The 18720-nt window shown below is 48.5% G+C and overlaps 2 non-coding genes across 2 annotated transcripts; both read left to right on the forward strand.

The window, feature by feature from the left end:
* Window positions 1-5813: 5813 nt before the first annotated feature.
* Window positions 5814-5895, forward strand: trnal-aag (transfer RNA leucine (anticodon AAG)). Its single transcript has one exon. It is a non-coding gene; the product is annotated as a tRNA-Leu (tRNA).
* A 5964-nt stretch (window positions 5896-11859) lies between these two features.
* trnal-aag (transfer RNA leucine (anticodon AAG)) lies at window positions 11860-11941 on the forward strand. Its single transcript has one exon. It is a non-coding gene; the product is annotated as a tRNA-Leu (tRNA).
* Window positions 11942-18720: the final 6779 nt, after the last annotated feature.

Genomic DNA, 18720 nt, shown 5'->3' on the forward strand with positions numbered 1-18720 from the left:
TATGCACTAGAAGTGGCGTAACCGATAAGGCGACGGACCCAGAGCAGGAGAGTGGGATTAGGCTGGATAGCTTTATAAATCGGCCGGCACAGACACGAGGGGCCGAATGGCCTCCTTCTGTGCTGTAAACTTGTACAATTCCCTCTCTCTCTCTCCCCCTATTTCCCCATCTCTCTGTCTGTCCCTTACAGCCTGGGACCAGTGACAGAGACACACGCAGGCCAGGCTGTACAGTCAGTCAGAGACACCTGTCCCCGTAGACACATCGGGGGGCTTGAATTTCCACTGGAGTTAGTTCTCCAGATCGCCCAATGTAAGCTGTATATTCCACTCTCCACCTCCCTCCCTCTCGAGTCACATCTCTGTATCGACACATCTTTCGTTATATCTGTATCTCTCCGTCAGTCTCTCTCTCTCTCCATTGTTCTTCATCTCTTCCTGCAACGTCAATCTTTGCATCCCTTCATCTCCCTCTCCAATCTTCTTTCTATCTCCATCTTTCTTGATATCTCTGCCTCTCCAACTCTTTCTCTGCAGCACTCTCTGTCTTTCTCGATCTCCAACTCTCTATTTCAGTATCTCTCTCCCTAACTCTCTCTCTCTCTCTCTCTCTGCCAGCCACTCTCTCCCTCTCTCTTTGTCCATCTGCCTGTCTTTCTATTTTGAATCTCAGTTTCTCTGCCTTCTGCTCTCCGCTCCTCTCACTGGTTCTGGCTCCCTCTCTCTTATTCCCAATCTCGCTCCCTCTCACTCTGTTCTGCCTCTTTGTCCTTCTCACTTTCCGTATCTCTGCTTTCTGCTCCTCAGTCCCTCTCACTGGGCCAGATGTTGACCCGGTGCCACAGTGTGAACCCAGTGACAATAAACCAGAATCCTGCGTCACATCTCTCCCGAGGTTGATTTCCATCAATGTTACAGTAGGGCGAGATGTGAAACGGGAGGCTGATTCACCATCACCCGGTTTGTTGTATAACGCCAAGTCAAACAGTTTCTTTCCCTCTACGTCTCTGCCTCGCTCCTGTGGGTAGGTGGAGTCGAGGTGCAGATCAGCCACAATCTAACACTGGTGGGACAGGCTCGAAGGGCTGAATGGCCTCCTATGTCACCCAAATCTCTGTGTGTCTTTTCTCTGTTCAGGGACACCCAGCTCAGGTTTTGTTTCCCACTACACTGATGGGGGTTGGGGGGAGGGGGAAACATCTTCCTGCAGTGAGGAACATACCCGGAGCCGGGACGGTACTGTCCGTGAAGGTTGGGAATGTCCGTCATCTCTTGCTCCACGTCTGCACCCCCCTCTGGTCTCTACTGCCCCCCCATCTCACACTCTCACCCTCCTGTATTCCCAGGCTTCTCAATCTCTCTCCAATTAGGTTCCAGACACTCATTATACAGCCACCGACTGAGTGAGCGGCCACAGCCATTTTGTGCTTGGTGCAGGGGGGAGGCGGCCATTTTGTGCTCGGTGCAGGGGGGAGGCAGCCATTTTGTGCTTGGTGCGGGGGGAGGCAGCCATTTTGTGCTCGGTGCGGGGGGAGGGCAGCCATTTTGTGCTTGGTGCGGGGGGAGGCAGCCATTTTGTGCTCGGTGCGGGGGGAGGGCAGCCATTTTGTGCTTGGTGCGCGGGGAGGCAGCCATTTTGTGCTCGGTGCAGGGGGGAAGCCATTTTGTGCTTGGTGCAGGGGGGAAGCCATTTTGTGTTTGGTGCGTGGGGAGGCAGCCATTTTGTGCTCGGTGCGGGGGGTCAGCCATTTTGTGCTCGGCGCGGGGGGAGTGTTTTACATTGTTTGTTTGTTTGGACGTGAAATAAAGCAAATTAAAGAGAGTTGTGATTTGGAGCCTCATCAGGTAAGTGAGTGATTCACACACGGGGCAAAATAAAGTTTCACCAGCGGTGGGGAGGGAGATTGACAGGGCGGGGCGATTATACGTGGATGGAGATATGGGGGTCTTATACAGGGGGGGCTGTGGAGTTTCACCAGCGGTGGGGAGGGAGATTGACAGGGCGGGGGGATTATACAGGGATGGAGATATGGGGGTCTTATACAGGGGGGGCTGTGGAGTTTCACCAGCGGTGGGGAGGGAGATTGACAGGGCGGGCGGGGGGATTATACATGGATGGAGATATATGGGGGTCTTATACAGGGGGGGCTGTGGAGTTTCACCAGCGGTGGGGAGGGAGATTGACAGGGCGGGCGGGGGGATTATACATGGATGGAGATATATGGGGGTCTTATACAGGGGGGGCTGTGGAGTTTCACCAGCGGTGGGGAGGGAGATTGACAGGGCGGGCGGGGGGATTATACATGGATGGAGATATATGGGGGTCTTATACAGGGGGGGCTGTGGAGTTTCACCAGCGGTGGGGAGGGAGATTGACAGGGCGGGCGGGGGGATTATACATGGATGGAGATATATGGGGGTCTTATACAGGGGGGGCTGTGGAGTTTCACCAGCGGTGGGGAGGGAGATTGACAGGGCGGGCGGGGGGATTATACATGGATGGAGATATATGGGGGTCTTATACAGGGGGGGCTGTGGAGTTTCACCAGCGGTAGGGAGGGAGATTGACAGGGCGGGCGGGGGGATTATACATGGATGGAGATATATGGGGGTCTTATACAGGGGGGGCTGTGGAGTTTCACCAGCGGTGGGGAGGGAGATTGACAGGGCGGGCGGGGGGATTATACATGGATGGAGATATATGGGGGTCTTATACAGGGGGGGCTGTGGAGTTTCACCAGCGGTGGGGAGGGAGATTGACAGGGCGGGCGGGGGGATTATACATGGATGGAGATATATGGGGGTCTTATACAGGGGGGGCTGTGGAGTTTCACCAGCGGTGGGGAGGGAGATTGACAGGGCGGGGGGATTATACGTGGATGGAGATATATGGGGGTCTTATACAGGGGGGGCTGTGGAGTTTCACCAGCGGTGGGGAGGGAGATTGACAGGGCGGGCGGGGCGATTATACGTGGATGGAGATATATGGGGGTCTTATACAGGGGGGGCTGTGGAGTTTCACGAGTTTCACCAGCGGTGGGGAGGGAGATTGACAGGGCGGGCGGGGGGATTATACATGGATGGAGATATATGGGGGTCTTATACAGGGGGGGCTGTGGAGTTTCACCAGCGGTGGGGAGGGAGATTGACAGGGCGGGCGGGGGGATTATACATGGATGGAGATATATGGGGGTCTTATACAGGGGGGGCTGTGGAGTTTCACCAGCGGTGGGGAGGGAGATTGACAGGGCGGGCGGGGGGATTATACATGGATGGAGATATATGGGGGTCTTATACAGGGGGGGCTGTGGAGTTTCACCAGCGGTGGGGAGGGAGATTGACAGGGCGGGGGGATTATACGTGGATGGAGATATATGGGGGTCTTATACAGGGGGGGCTGTGGAGTTTCACCAGCGGTGGGGAGGGAGATTGACAGGGCGGGCGGGGCGATTATACGTGGATGGAGATATATGGGGGTCTTATACAGGGGGGGCTGTGGAGTTTCACCAGCGGTGGGGAGGGAGATTGACAGGGCGGGCAGGATTATACAGGGATGGAGATATGGGGGTCTTATACAGGGGGGCTGTGGAGTTTCACCAGCGGTGGGGAGGGAGATTGACAGGGCGGGCGGGGGGATTATACATGGATGGAGATATATGGGGGTCTTATACAGGGGGGGCTGTGGAGTTTCACCAGCGGTGGGGAGGGAGATTGACAGGGCGGGGGGATTATACATGGATGGAGATATATGGGGGTCTTATACAGGGGGGCTGTGGAGTTTCACCAGCGGTGGGGAGGGAGATTGACAGGGCGGGGGGATTATACATGGATGGAGATATGGGGGTCTTATACAGGGGGGGCTGTGGAGTTTCACCAGCGGTGGGGAGGGAGATTGACAGGGCGGGCGGGGGGATTATACAGGGATGGAGATATATGGGGGTCTTATACAGGGGGGGCTGTGGAGTTTCACCAGCGGTGGGGAGGGAGATTGACAGGGCGGGCAGGATTATACAGGGATGGAGATATGGGGGTCTTATACAGGGGGGCTGTGGAGTTTCACCAGCTGGATTCAGACCGTTCACTCACTCGTCCCCACACCTGCTGCCTCTCACTTATTCAGATGTGCACCACGTTTACTCTTTCTTCCATTTCTTGCAATCTATCGACCGCGCCCCCCGTTGCTGTCACTCTCGCACCCACCATCTCTCCGTCCTTTCCCCGTTCGCCCTTCCAATCTTGCCCGTTGAACAGCACCTCCCATTTGTTCCTGTGCTGCAATCCAATTAATTTAACACCAGTATCTTTTTGTCAATCGAACCTATCCAGACAGCGAAAGTTACATTAAGACATGGTTAAGAGAAGATCCATTCTGCAAACGAAAAGGGTGAGGAGGGGATCTGGACTCTGACTTCAGGATGAGAGTCAGATGTGTTTTTCATACCATTAGTCTGGGGAAGTTGTGATTAGGAGGGCAAATTTTTCCTATTGTTCTCTTCTCTTAAATTATGATAAATTTCAGGCTCAGTGCGTCAGGTTTTGTTATCACAATTTATGCTTTACTTACAGCAACTTCCTTCTTGCAAAAAACACAAGAACCTGCAACACAACTTTCAAAACACTTTATTCGCACCAACATAAGCTGCAAATGCTGCAAACTTGGAGCAGCCTTGGCCTTACCCTTTCTCTCAACGCATTCCTGCAGCGCCGGGTCGCCAGCACCAGATGGTGCTCTTGGCCTTTACACAACAGGCAATACCTTCACACAAAACGGAAGCCCGTTACACAACACGGAGAACCTTTACACAACAGGAAACACATTACTCAATAGCGGACATCTTTACAAAGCAGACAAAATCTCTAAACAACAGGGAAAATCTATAATCAGCAGCGATCATCTTTACACAGGAGGGAACAATTTTAGAAACAGGGAACTACAGGGAATTTCTTTGCACAGCAGAACGCACCTTCATGCAAGTCTCTCTCTTCATCTCAGTCTCCGTTTCCCTGGCTGTCTACCTCCCTCTCTGTTTCTCTCGCAGCCTCGGTTTTCCCTCAGTCTCTGTCTCTGCCTCGTGTTAATCGCTCTGTCTGTCTCTCTCTCTCTCTTTTGTTTCACCAGTGTCTTTCTCTGTCCCTCCATTTGTGTGGCCAGAAACACCCTTTCCGGATTCCTGTGTGTCATTTTGTGTGTGTCCCATTGTCGGTGTCGTAATACAGAGTGTCCTTGTGACATCGTGCAGCCATGTCAGCCTGCAAACACGGGTGCTGCGGGGTCCGGGTCTCTGGGCGGTTTCAGGGCCATGCTATAGTTTTCAACACAGGCTGGATGCTGAAATTTGTCTCGCTAACACACAGCACTGTGGGGCATCGGAACCTAAGCACCAGCCGGGATTGTTTGTTAACCGACAGCAGAGTGTAGCAGCGGAAGCGTGCTGGTCCCATAACCCAGAGGTCGATTGATCGTAAGCCTTCTTCTGCTAGTTGCATTCTTATATACACCAACAATAAAATGCTCTATTGCTACCCCAATCAAACGCACTTAATTTTATCACACTTTACTTACACCAACTTCCTGCTTCCAACACACAACAGGGATAAATTTTGAATGAAATTTACAATGGGTGTGTTGCAGCAAACTTTTATTTATTAGCGTTGCCTTGTGAACACGTAGCTGCTTCTGATATAGTGGGTTGCATCAGAAGTGAGTTTGCCGTCCACGAATTTAATTTCCGTTTGTTTCCCCTGCTATTTACAAGACCAGGCCACATTTCAATCACCAGTCACTAGTTTCAGATTCCTTAGCGCACTGACGTGGTAGCGTGGCCGAGCGGTCTAAGGCGCTGGACTAAGGCTCCAGTCTCTTCGGGGGCGTGGGTTCGAATCCCACCGCTGCCAGATATTGCGACATTTATAAATTTCGTCGCTTCACCACCAGCAGTAAACCAGGCAGGCATGCCGGTTTTGGGTCACCTTTTCCTTCAGTTGCTATTGACAGGCTGATCCGAATCGCAGAATTTCCTCTGCTACATAATTGGCCGAACACTTCAAACACCGTCACCCAACCAACTGGATTCAGACCGTTCACTCACTCGTCCCCACACCTGCTGCCTCTCACTTATTCAGATGTGCACCACGTTTACTCTTTCTTCCATTTCTTGCAATCTATCGACCGCGCCCCCCATTGCTGTCATCTCTCCGTCGTTTCCCCGTTCGCCCTTCCAATCTTGCCGGTTCAACAGCACCTCCCATTTGTTCCTGTGCTGCAATCCAATTAATTTAACACCAGTATCTTTTTGTCAATCGAACCTATCCAGACAGCGAAAGTTACATTAAGACATGGTTAAGAGAAGATCCATTCTGCAAACTAAAAGGGTGGGGAGGGGATCTGGACTCTGACTTCAGGATGAGAGTCAGATGTGTTTTTCATACCATTAGTCTGGGGAAGTTGTGATTAGGAGGGCAAATTTTTCCTATTGTTCTCTTCTCTTAAATTATGATAAATTTCAGGCTCAGTGCGTCAGGTTTTGTTATCACAATTTATGCTTTACTTACAGCAACTTCCTTCTTGCAAAAAACACAAGAACCTGCAACACAACTTTCAAAACACTTTACTCGCACCAACATAAGCTGCAAATGCTGCAAACTTGGAGCAGCCTTGGCCTTACCCTTTCTCTCAACGCATTCCTGCAGCGCCGTGTCGCCAGCACCAGATGGTGCTCTTGGCCTTTACACAACATGCAATACTTTCACACAAAACGGAAGCCCGTTACACAACACGGAGAACCTTTACACAACAGCAAACAAATTACTCAATAGCGGACATCTTTACAAAGCAGACAAAATCTCTAAACAACAGGGAAAATCTATAATCAGCAGCGATCATCTTTACACAGGAGGGAGCAATTTTATATAACAGGGAACATCTTTGCACTACAGGGAATTTCTTTGCACAGCAGAACGCACCTTCATGCAAGTCTCTCTCTTCATCTCAGTCTCCGTTTCCCTGGCTGTCTACCTCCCTCTCTGTTTCTCTCGCAGTCTCGGTTTTCCCTCAGTCTCTGTCTCTGCCTCGTGTTAATCGCTCTGTCTGTCTCTCTCTCTCTTTGGTTTCTTCACTGTCTTTCTCTGTCCCTCCATTTGTGTGGCCAGAAACACCCTTTCCGGATTCCTGTGTGTCATTTTGTGTGTGTCCCATTGTCGGTGTCGTAATACAGAGTGTCCTTGTGACATCGTGCAGCCATGTCAGCCTGCAAACACGGGTGCTGCGGGGTCCGGGTCTCTGGGCGGTTTCAGGGCCATGCTATAGTTTTCAACACAGGCTGGATGCTGAAATTTGTCTCGCTAACACACAGCACTGTGGGGCATCGGAACCTAAGCACCAGCCGGGATTGTTTGTTAACCGACAGCAGAGTGTAGCAGCGGAAGCGTGCTGGTCCCATAACCCAGAGGTCGATTGATCGTAAGCCTTCTTCTGCTAGTTGCATTCTTATATACACCAACAATAAAATGCTCTATTGCTACCCCAATCAAACGCACTTAATTTTATCACACTTTACTTACACCAACTTCCTGCTTGCAACACACAACAGGGATACATTTTGAATGAAATTTGCAATGGGTGTGTTGCAGCAAACTTTTATTTATTAGTGTTGCCTTGTGAACACGTAGCTGCTTCTGATAGAGTGGGTTGCATCAGAAGTGAGTTTGCCGTCCACGAATTTAATTTCCTTTTGTTTCCCCTGCTATTTACAAGACCAGGCCACATTTCAATCACCAGTCACTAGTTTCAGATTCCTTAGCGCACTGACGTGGTAGCGTGGCCGAGCGGTCTAAGGCGCTGGATTAAGGCTCCAGTCTCTTCGGGGGCGTGGGTTCATAGATACATAGATACATAGAAGATAGGAGCAGGAGTAGGCCATTCGGCCCTTCGTGCCTGCTCCGCCATTCGATGAGATCATGGCTGATCCTTTAATTCAGTATCCCGTCCCCGCCTTCTCTCCGTAACCCTTAACCCCTTTTGCCCGTAGAAATATATCTAATTCCCTCTTAAATATATTTAATGAGCTGGCGTACACTGCCCTCTGTGGCAATGAGTTCCACAGGTTCACCACTCTCTGAGTGAAGAAATTCCCCCTCATCTCTGTCCTAAATGGTTTAGCCCTTATCCTTAAATTATGTCCTCTAGTTCTGTTCTCACCCGCCAAGGGAAACATTCCTTCTGCATCCAGTCTGTCTAGACCTGTCAGAATTTTATACACTTCTATGAGGTCCCCTCTCAATCTTCTAAACTCCAGTGTGTACATCCCTAAACTACATAGTCTCTCCTCATAGGTCATTCCCGCCATTCCTGGTATCAGCCTGGTGAATCGCCGCTGCACCCCCTCCATGGCAAGAACATCCTTCCTCAGATGAGGCGACCAAAACTGTACACAGTACTCGAGGTGTGGTCTCACCAGTGCCCTGTACAGCTGCAGCAAGGTATCCCTGTTCCTGTATTCTAACCCTTTTGCTATGAAGGCCAGCATACCGTTTGCCTTCTTGACCGCCTGTTGCACCTGCATGCTCGCCTTCAGTGACTGGTGTACAAGAACACCCAGGTCTCTCTGTACTTCCCCCTCTCCCAATCTATTGCCATTTAAATAATAATTTGCCCTCCCGTTCCTGCACCCAAGGTGGATAACTTCGCACTTGTCCACATTATAGTGCATCTGCCATTTATCCGCCCAATCGCCCAGTCTGTCCAAATCGCTCTGGAGCTTCCTGGTCTCTTCCTCTGAGCCCACCCCACCTCCTAGTTTAGTGTCGTCTGCAAATTTGGAAATGCTGCATCCGACTCCCTGATCCAGGTCATTAATGTAAATTGTGAACAGCTGGGGGCCCAGGACAGATCCCTGTGGTACCCCACTTGTTACTGCCTGCCATTCAGAAAATGAGCCGTTTATTCCAACTCTCTGTTTTCTATCTGACAGCCAGTTCCCTATCCACGCCAAAACTTTCCCCTTTATCCCATGAGCCTCAATTTTCCATGCTAATCTTTTATGTGGGACCTTATCGAAGGCCTTTTGGAAGTCCAGGTACACCACATCTACTGGCTCTCCCCCATCTATTCTACCAGTTACTCCCTCAAAAAATTCCAATAGATTAGTCAAGCACGATTTACCCTTTGTAAATCCATGTTGACTCTGTCCTATCCTGTCCCCATTTGCTAAGTGCTCCGCTATTTCATCCTTAATGATGGACTCCAGCATTTTGCCCACAACTGATGTAAGGCTTACAGGTCTGTAATTACCTGCTTTTTCCCTACCCCCCTTTTTGAATAGTGGGGTAACGTTAGCTACCCTCCAATCCATCGGCACTGTTCCCGAGTCTAATGAATTCTGAAAAATCATCCTTAGTGCATCCGCTATCTCTAGGGCCACCTCCTTCAGTACCCTAGGATGCATGTTATCAGGCCCTGGGGATTTGTCCACCTTCAATCCCTTTAGCTTCCTTAACACCATATCCTTAGAGATATTGATTTGCGTCAGTTCCTCCTTTGCCAATGTCCCTATTTTTCCCGATATCCCAGGGAGGTTTTTTGTGTCTTCCTTCGTAAAGACTGACCCAAAGTATGCATTTAGTTGATCTGCCATTTCCTTATTTCCCATTATATATTCCCCCGTATCTGACTGCAATGGACCAACTTTGGTTTTCACCAGTCTTTTCCTTTTGATATATTTATAAAAGCTTTTGGAGTTAGTTTTTATATTTTCCGCCAGCTTGTTTTCGTAAGCTATTTTGCCCCTCTTGATCATGCCCTTTGCCCTCCTTTGCTCTATCTTAAACTGTTCCCAATCTTCCGCTCTGGCGCTTTTTTTGGCTATTTTATACGCCCTATCTTTGGATTTTATGCTGTCTCTAATTTCCCCTGTTATCCACGGTTGAGTCACCTGCCTCGAATCCCACCGCTGCCAGATATTGCGACATTTATAAATTTCGTCGCTTCACCACCAGCAGTAAACCAGGCAGGCATGCCGGTTTTGGGTCACCTTTTCCTTCAGTTGCTATTGACAGGCTGATCCGAATCGCAGAATTTCCTCTGCTACATAATTGGCCGAACACTTCAAACACCGTCACCCAACCAACTGGATTCAGACCGTTCACTCACTCGTCCCCACACCTGCTGCCTCTCACTTATTCAGATGTGCACCACGTTTACTCTTTCTTCCATTTCTTGCAATCTATCGACCGCGCCCCCCATTGCTGTCATCTCTCCGTCGTTTCCCCGTTCGCCCTTCCAATCTTGCCGGTTCAACAGCACCTCCCATTTGTTCCTGTGCTGCAATCCAATTAATTTAACACCAGTATCTTTTTGTCAATCGAACCTATCCAGACAGCGAAAGTTACATTAAGACATGGTTAAGAGAAGATGCATTCTGCAAACGAAAAGGGTGAGGAGGGGATCTGGACTCTGACTTCAGGATGAGAGTCAGATGTGTTTTTCATACCATTAGTCTGGGGAAGTTGTGATTAGGAGGGCAAATTTTTCCTATTGTTCTCTTCTCTTAAATTATGATAAATTTCAGGCTCAGTGCGTCAGGTTTTGTTATCACAATTTATGCTTTACTTACAGCAACTTCCTTCTTGCAAAAAACACAAGAACCTGCAACACAACTTTCAAAACACTTTATTCGCACCAACATAAGCTGCAAATGCTGCAAACTTGGAGCAGCCTTGGCCTTACCCTTTCTCTCAACGCATTCCTGCAGCGCCGGGTCGCCAGCACCAGATGGTGCTCTTGGCCTTTACACAACAGGCAATACCTTCACACAAAACGGAAGCCCGTTACACAACACGGAGAACCTTTACACAACAGGAAACACATTACTCAATAGCGGACATCTTTACAAAGCAGACAAAATCTCTAAACAACAGGGAAAATCTATAATCAGCAGCGATCATCTTTACACAGGAGGGAACAATTTTAGAAACAGGGAACTACAGGGAATTTCTTTGCACAGCAGAACGCACCTTCATGCAAGTCTCTCTCTTCATCTCAGTCTCCGTTTCCCTGGCTGTCTACCTCCCTCTCTGTTTCTCTCGCAGCCTCGGTTTTCCCTCAGTCTCTGTCTCTGCCTCGTGTTAATCGCTCTGTCTGTCTCTCTCTCTCTCTTTTGTTTCACCAGTGTCTTTCTCTGTCCCTCCATTTGTGTGGCCAGAAACACCCTTTCCGGATTCCTGTGTGTCATTTTGTGTGTGTCCCATTGTCGGTGTCGTAATACAGAGTGTCCTTGTGACATCGTGCAGCCATGTCAGCCTGCAAACACGGGTGCTGCGGGGTCCGGGTCTCTGGGCGGTTTCAGGGCCATGCTATAGTTTTCAACACAGGCTGGATGCTGAAATTTGTCTCGCTAACACACAGCACTGTGGGGCATCGGAACCTAAGCACCAGCCGGGATTGTTTGTTAACCGACAGCAGAGTGTAGCAGCGGAAGCGTGCTGGTCCCATAACCCAGAGGTCGATTGATCGTAAGCCTTCTTCTGCTAGTTGCATTCTTATATACACCAACAATAAAATGCTCTATTGCTACCCCAATCAAACGCACTTAATTTTATCACACTTTACTTACACCAACTTCCTGCTTCCAACACACAACAGGGATAAATTTTGAATGAAATTTACAATGGGTGTGTTGCAGCAAACTTTTATTTATTAGCGTTGCCTTGTGAACACGTAGCTGCTTCTGATATAGTGGGTTGCATCAGAAGTGAGTTTGCCGTCCACGAATTTAATTTCCGTTTGTTTCCCCTGCTATTTACAAGACCAGGCCACATTTCAATCACCAGTCACTAGTTTCAGATTCCTTAGCGCACTGACGTGGTAGCGTGGCCGAGCGGTCTAAGGCGCTGGACTAAGGCTCCAGTCTCTTCGGGGGCGTGGGTTCGAATCCCACCGCTGCCAGATATTGCGACATTTATAAATTTCGTCGCTTCACCACCAGCAGTAAACCAGGCAGGCATGCCGGTTTTGGGTCACCTTTTCCTTCAGTTGCTATTGACAGGCTGATCCGAATCGCAGAATTTCCTCTGCTACATAATTGGCCGAACACTTCAAACACCGTCACCCAACCAACTGGATTCAGACCGTTCACTCACTCGTCCCCACACCTGCTGCCTCTCACTTATTCAGATGTGCACCACGTTTACTCTTTCTTCCATTTCTTGCAATCTATCGACCGCGCCCCCCATTGCTGTCATCTCTCCGTCGTTTCCCCGTTCGCCCTTCCAATCTTGCCGGTTCAACAGCACCTCCCATTTGTTCCTGTGCTGCAATCCAATTAATTTAACACCAGTATCTTTTTGTCAATCGAACCTATCCAGACAGCGAAAGTTACATTAAGACATGGTTAAGAGAAGATCCATTCTGCAAACTAAAAGGGTGGGGAGGGGATCTGGACTCTGACTTCAGGATGAGAGTCAGATGTGTTTTTCATACCATTAGTCTGGGGAAGTTGTGATTAGGAGGGCAAATTTTTCCTATTGTTCTCTTCTCTTAAATTATGATAAATTTCAGGCTCAGTGCGTCAGGTTTTGTTATCACAATTTATGCTTTACTTACAGCAACTTCCTTCTTGCAAAAAACACAAGAACCTGCAACACAACTTTCAAAACACTTTACTCGCACCAACATAAGCTGCAAATGCTGCAAACTTGGAGCAGCCTTGGCCTTACCCTTTCTCTCAACGCATTCCTGCAGCGCCGTGTCGCCAGCACCAGATGGTGCTCTTGGCCTTTACACAACATGCAATACTTTCACACAAAACGGAAGCCCGTTACACAACACGGAGAACCTTTACACAACAGCAAACAAATTACTCAATAGCGGACATCTTTACAAAGCAGACAAAATCTCTAAACAACAGGGAAAATCTATAATCAGCAGCGATCATCTTTACACAGGAGGGAGCAATTTTATATAACAGGGAACATCTTTGCACTACAGGGAATTTCTTTGCACAGCAGAACGCACCTTCATGCAAGTCTCTCTCTTCATCTCAGTCTCCGTTTCCCTGGCTGTCTACCTCCCTCTCTGTTTCTCTCGCAGTCTCGGTTTTCCCTCAGTCTCTGTCTCTGCCTCGTGTTAATCGCTCTGTCTGTCTCTCTCTCTCTTTGGTTTCTTCACTGTCTTTCTCTGTCCCTCCATTTGTGTGGCCAGAAACACCCTTTCCGGATTCCTGTGTGTCATTTTGTGTGTGTCCCATTGTCGGTGTCGTAATACAGAGTGTCCTTGTGACATCGTGCAGCCATGTCAGCCTGCAAACACGGGTGCTGCGGGGTCCGGGTCTCTGGGCGGTTTCAGGGCCATGCTATAGTTTTCAACACAGGCTGGATGCTGAAATTTGTCTCGCTAACACACAGCACTGTGGGGCATCGGAACCTAAGCACCAGCCGGGATTGTTTGTTAACCGACAGCAGAGTGTAGCAGCGGAAGCGTGCTGGTCCCATAACCCAGAGGTCGATTGATCGTAAGCCTTCTTCTGCTAGTTGCATTCTTATATACACCAACAATAAAATGCTCTATTGCTACCCCAATCAAACGCACTTAATTTTATCACACTTTACTTACACCAACTTCCTGCTTGCAACACACAACAGGGATACATTTTGAATGAAATTTGCAATGGGTGTGTTGCAGCAAACTTTTATTTATTAGTGTTGCCTTGTGAACACGTAGCTGCTTCTGATAGAGTGGGTTGCATCAGAAGTGAGTTTGCCGTCCACGAATTTAATTTCCTTTTGTTTCCCCTGCTATTTACAAGACCAGGCCACATTTCAATCACCAGTCACTAGTTTCAGATTCCTTAGCGCACTGACGTGGTAGCGTGGCCGAGCGGTCTAAGGCGCTGGATTAAGGCTCCAGTCTCTTCGGGGGCGTGGGTTCATAGATACATAGATACATAGAAGATAGGAGCAGGAGTAGGCCATTCGGCCCTTCGTGCCTGCTCCGCCATTCGATGAGATCATGGCTGATCCTTTAATTCAGTATCCCGTCCCCGCCTTCTCTCCGTAACCCTTAACCCCTTTTGCCCGTAGAAATATATCTAATTCCCTCTTAAATATATTTAATGAGCTGGCGTACACTGCCCTCTGTGGCAATGAGTTCCACAGGTTCACCACTCTCTGAGTGAAGAAATTCCCCCTCATCTCTGTCCTAAATGGTTTAGCCCTTATCCTTAAATTATGTCCTCTAGTTCTGTTCTCACCCGCCAAGGGAAACATTCCTTCTGCATCCAGTCTGTCTAGACCTGTCAGAATTTTATACACTTCTATGAGGTCCCCTCTCAATCTTCTAAACTCCAGTGTGTACATCCCTAAACTACATAGTCTCTCCTCATAGGTCATTCCCGCCATTCCTGGTATCAGCCTGGTGAATCGCCGCTGCACCCCCTCCATGGCAAGAACATCCTTCCTCAGATGAGGCGACCAAAACTGTACACAGTACTCGAGGTGTGGTCTCACCAGTGCCCTGTACAGCTGCAGCAAGGTATCCCTGTTCCTGTATTCTAACCCTTTTGCTATGAAGGCCAGCATACCGTTTGCCTTCTTGACCGCCTGTTGCACCTGCATGCTCGCCTTCAGTGACTGGTGTACAAGAACACCCAGGTCTCTCTGTACTTCCCCCTCTCCCAATCTATTGCCATTTAAATAATAATTTGCCCTCCCGTTCCTGCACCCAAGGTGGATAACTTCGCACTTGTCCACATTATAGTGCATCTGCCATTTATCCGCCCAATCGCCCAGTCTGTCCAAATCGCTCTGGAGCTTCCTGGTCTCTTCCTCTGAGCCCACCCCACCTCCTAGTTTAGTGTCGTCTGCAAATTTGGAAATGCTGCATCCGACTCCCTGATCCAGGTCATTAATGTAAATTGTGAACAGCTGGGGGCCCAGGACAGATCCCTGTGGTACCCCACTTGTTACTGCCTGCCATTCAGAAAATGAGCCGTTTATTCCAACTCTCTGTTTTCTATCTGACAGCCAGTTCCCTATCCACGCCAAAACTTTCCCCTTTATCCCATGAGCCTCAATTTTCCATGCTAATCTTTTATGTGGGACCTTATCGAAGGCCTTTTGGAAGTCCAGGTACACCACATCTACTGGCTCTCCCCCATCTATTCTACCAGTTACTCCCTCAAAAAATTCCAATAGATTAGTCAAGCACGATTTACCCTTTGTAAATCCATGTTGACTCTGTCCTATCCTGTCCCCATTTGCTAAGTGCTCCGCTATTTCATCCTTAATGATGGACTCCAGCATTTTGCCCACAACTGATGTAAGGCTTACAGGTCTGTAATTACCTGCTTTTTCCCTACCCCCCTTTTTGAATAGTGGGGTAACGTTAGCTACCCTCCAATCCATCGGCACTGTTCCCGAGTCTAATGAATTCTGAAAAATCATCCTTAGTGCATCCGCTATCTCTAGGGCCACCTCCTTCAGTACCCTAGGATGCATGTTATCAGGCCCTGGGGATTTGTCCACCTTCAATCCCTTTAGCTTCCTTAACACCATATCCTTAGAGATATTGATTTGCGTCAGTTCCTCCTTTGCCAATGTCCCTATTTTTCCCGATATCCCAGGGAGGTTTTTTGTGTCTTCCTTCGTAAAGACTGACCCAAAGTATGCATTTAGTTGATCTGCCATTTCCTTATTTCCCATTATATATTCCCCCGTATCTGACTGCAATGGACCAACTTTGGTTTTCACCAGTCTTTTCCTTTTGATATATTTATAAAAGCTTTTGGAGTTAGTTTTTATATTTTCCGCCAGCTTGTTTTCGTAAGCTATTTTGCCCCTCTTGATCATGCCCTTTGCCCTCCTTTGCTCTATCTTAAACTGTTCCCAATCTTCCGCTCTGGCGCTTTTTTTGGCTATTTTATACGCCCTATCTTTGGATTTTATGCTGTCTCTAATTTCCCCTGTTATCCACGGTTGAGTCACCTGCCTCGAATCCCACCGCTGCCAGATATTGCGACATTTATAAATTTCGTCGCTTCACCACCAGCAGTAAACCAGGCAGGCATGCCGGTTTTGGGTCACCTTTTCCTTCAGTTGCTATTGACAGGCTGATCCGAATCGCAGAATTTCCTCTGCTACATAATTGGCCGAACACTTCAAACACCGTCACCCAACCAACTGGATTCAGACCGTTCACTCACTCGTCCCCACACCTGCTGCCTCTCACTTATTCAGATGTGCACCACGTTTACTCTTTCTTCCATTTCTTGCAATCTATCGACCGCGCCCCCCATTGCTGTCATCTCTCCGTCGTTTCCCCGTTCGCCCTTCCAATCTTGCCGGTTCAACAGCACCTCCCATTTGTTCCTGTGCTGCAATCCAATTAATTTAACACCAGTATCTTTTTGTCAATCGAACCTATCCAGACAGCGAAAGTTACATTAAGACATGGTTAAGAGAAGATCCATTCTGCAAACTAAAAGGGTGGGGAGGGGATCTGGACTCTGACTTCAGGATGAGAGTCAGATGTGTTTTTCATACCATTAGTCTGGGGAAGTTGTGATTAGGAGGGCAAATTTTTCCTATTGTTCTCTTCTCTTAAATTATGATAAATTTCAGGCTCAGTGCGTCAGGTTTTGTTATCACAATTTATGCTTTACTTACAGCAACTTCCTTCTTGCAAAAAACACAAGAACCTGCAACACAACTTTCAAAACACTTTACTCGCACCAACATAAGCTGCAAATGCTGCAAACTTGGAGCAGCCTTGGCCTTACCCTTTCTCTCAACGCATTCCTGCAGCGCCGTGTCGCCAGCACCAGATGGTGCTCTTGGCCTTTACACAACATGCAATACTTTCACACAAAACGGAAGCCCGTTACACAACACGGAGAACCTTTACACAACAGCAAACAAATTACTCAATAGCGGACATCTTTACAAAGCAGACAAAATCTCTAAACAACAGGGAAAATCTATAATCAGCAGCGATCATCTTTACACAGGAGGGAGCAATTTTATATAACAGGGAACATCTTTGCACTACAGGGAATTTCTTTGCACAGCAGAACGCACCTTCATGCAAGTCTCTCTCTTCATCTCAGTCTCCGTTTCCCTGGCTGTCTACCTCCCTCTCTGTTTCTCTCGCAGTCTCGGTTTTCCCTCAGTCTCTGTCTCTGCCTCGTGTTAATCGCTCTGTCTGTCTCTCTCTCTCTTTGGTTTCTTCACTGTCTTTCTCTGTCCCTCCATTTGTGTGGCCAGAAACACCCTTTCCGGATTCCTGTGTGTCATTTTGTGTGTGTCCCATTGTCGGTGTCGTAATACAGAGTGTCCTTGTGACATCGTGCAGCCATGTCAGCCTGCAAACACGGGTGCTGCGGGGTCCGGGTCTCTGGGCGGTTTCAGGGCCATGCTATAGTTTTCAACACAGGCTGGATGCTGAAATTTGTCTCGCTAACACACAGCACTGTGGGGCATCGGAACCTAAGCACCAGCCGGGATTGTTTGTTAACCGACAGCAGAGTGTAGCAGCGGAAGCGTGCTGGTCCCATAACCCAGAGGTCGATTGATCGTAAGCCTTCTTCTGCTAGTTGCATTCTTATATACACCAACAATAAAATGCTCTATTGCTACCCCAATCAAACGCACTTAATTTTATCACACTTTACTTACACCAACTTCCTGCTTGCAACACACAACAGGGATACATTTTGAATGAAATTTGCAATGGGTGTGTTGCAGCAAACTTTTATTTATTAGTGTTGCCTTGTGAACACGTAGCTGCTTCTGATAGAGTGGGTTGCATCAGAAGTGAGTTTGCCGTCCACGAATTTAATTTCCTTTTGTTTCCCCTGCTATTTACAAGACCAGGCCACATTTCAATCACCAGTCACTAGTTTCAGATTCCTTAGCGCACTGACGTGGTAGCGTGGCCGAGCGGTCTAAGGCGCTGGATTAAGGCTCCAGTCTCTTCGGGGGCGTGGGTTCATAGATACATAGATACATAGAAGATAGGAGCAGGAGTAGGCCATTCGGCCCTTCGTGCCTGCTCCGCCATTCGATGAGATCATGGCTGATCCTTTAATTCAGTATCCCGTCCCCGCCTTCTCTCCGTAACCCTTAACCCCTTTTGCCCGTAGAAATATATCTAATTCCCTCTTAAATATATTTAATGAGCTGGCGTACACTGCCCTCTGTGGCAATGAGTTCCACAGGTTCACCACTCTCTGAGTGAAGAAATTCCCCCTCATCTCTGTCCTAAATGGTTTAGCCCTTATCCTTAAATTATGTCCTCTAGTTCTGTTCTCACCCGCCAAGGGAAACATTCCTTCTGCATCCAGTCTGTCTAGACCTGTCAGAATTTTATACACTTCTATGAGGTCCCCTCTCAATCTTCTAAACTCCAGTGTGTACATCCCTAAACTACATAGTCTCTCCTCATAGGTCATTCCCGCCATTCCTGGTATCAGCCTGGTGAATCGCCGCTGCACCCCCTCCATGGCAAGAACATCCTTCCTCAGATGAGGCGACCAAAACTGTACACAGTACTCGAGGTGTGGTCTCACCAGTGCCCTGTACAGCTGCAGCAAGGTATCCCTGTTCCTGTATTCTAACCCTTTTGCTATGAAGGCCAGCATACCGTTTGCCTTCTTGACCGCCTGTTGCACCTGCATGCTCGCCTTCAGTGACTGGTGTACAAGAACACCCAGGTCTCTCTGTACTTCCCCC

Source organism: Somniosus microcephalus, unplaced genomic scaffold, assembly GCF_052327205.1.
Source record: "Somniosus microcephalus isolate GS21.2 unplaced genomic scaffold, FLI_Smic_1.0 unresolved_chr9, whole genome shotgun sequence".
In the NCBI taxonomy this organism is placed as follows: Eukaryota; Metazoa; Chordata; class Chondrichthyes; order Squaliformes; family Somniosidae; genus Somniosus; species Somniosus microcephalus.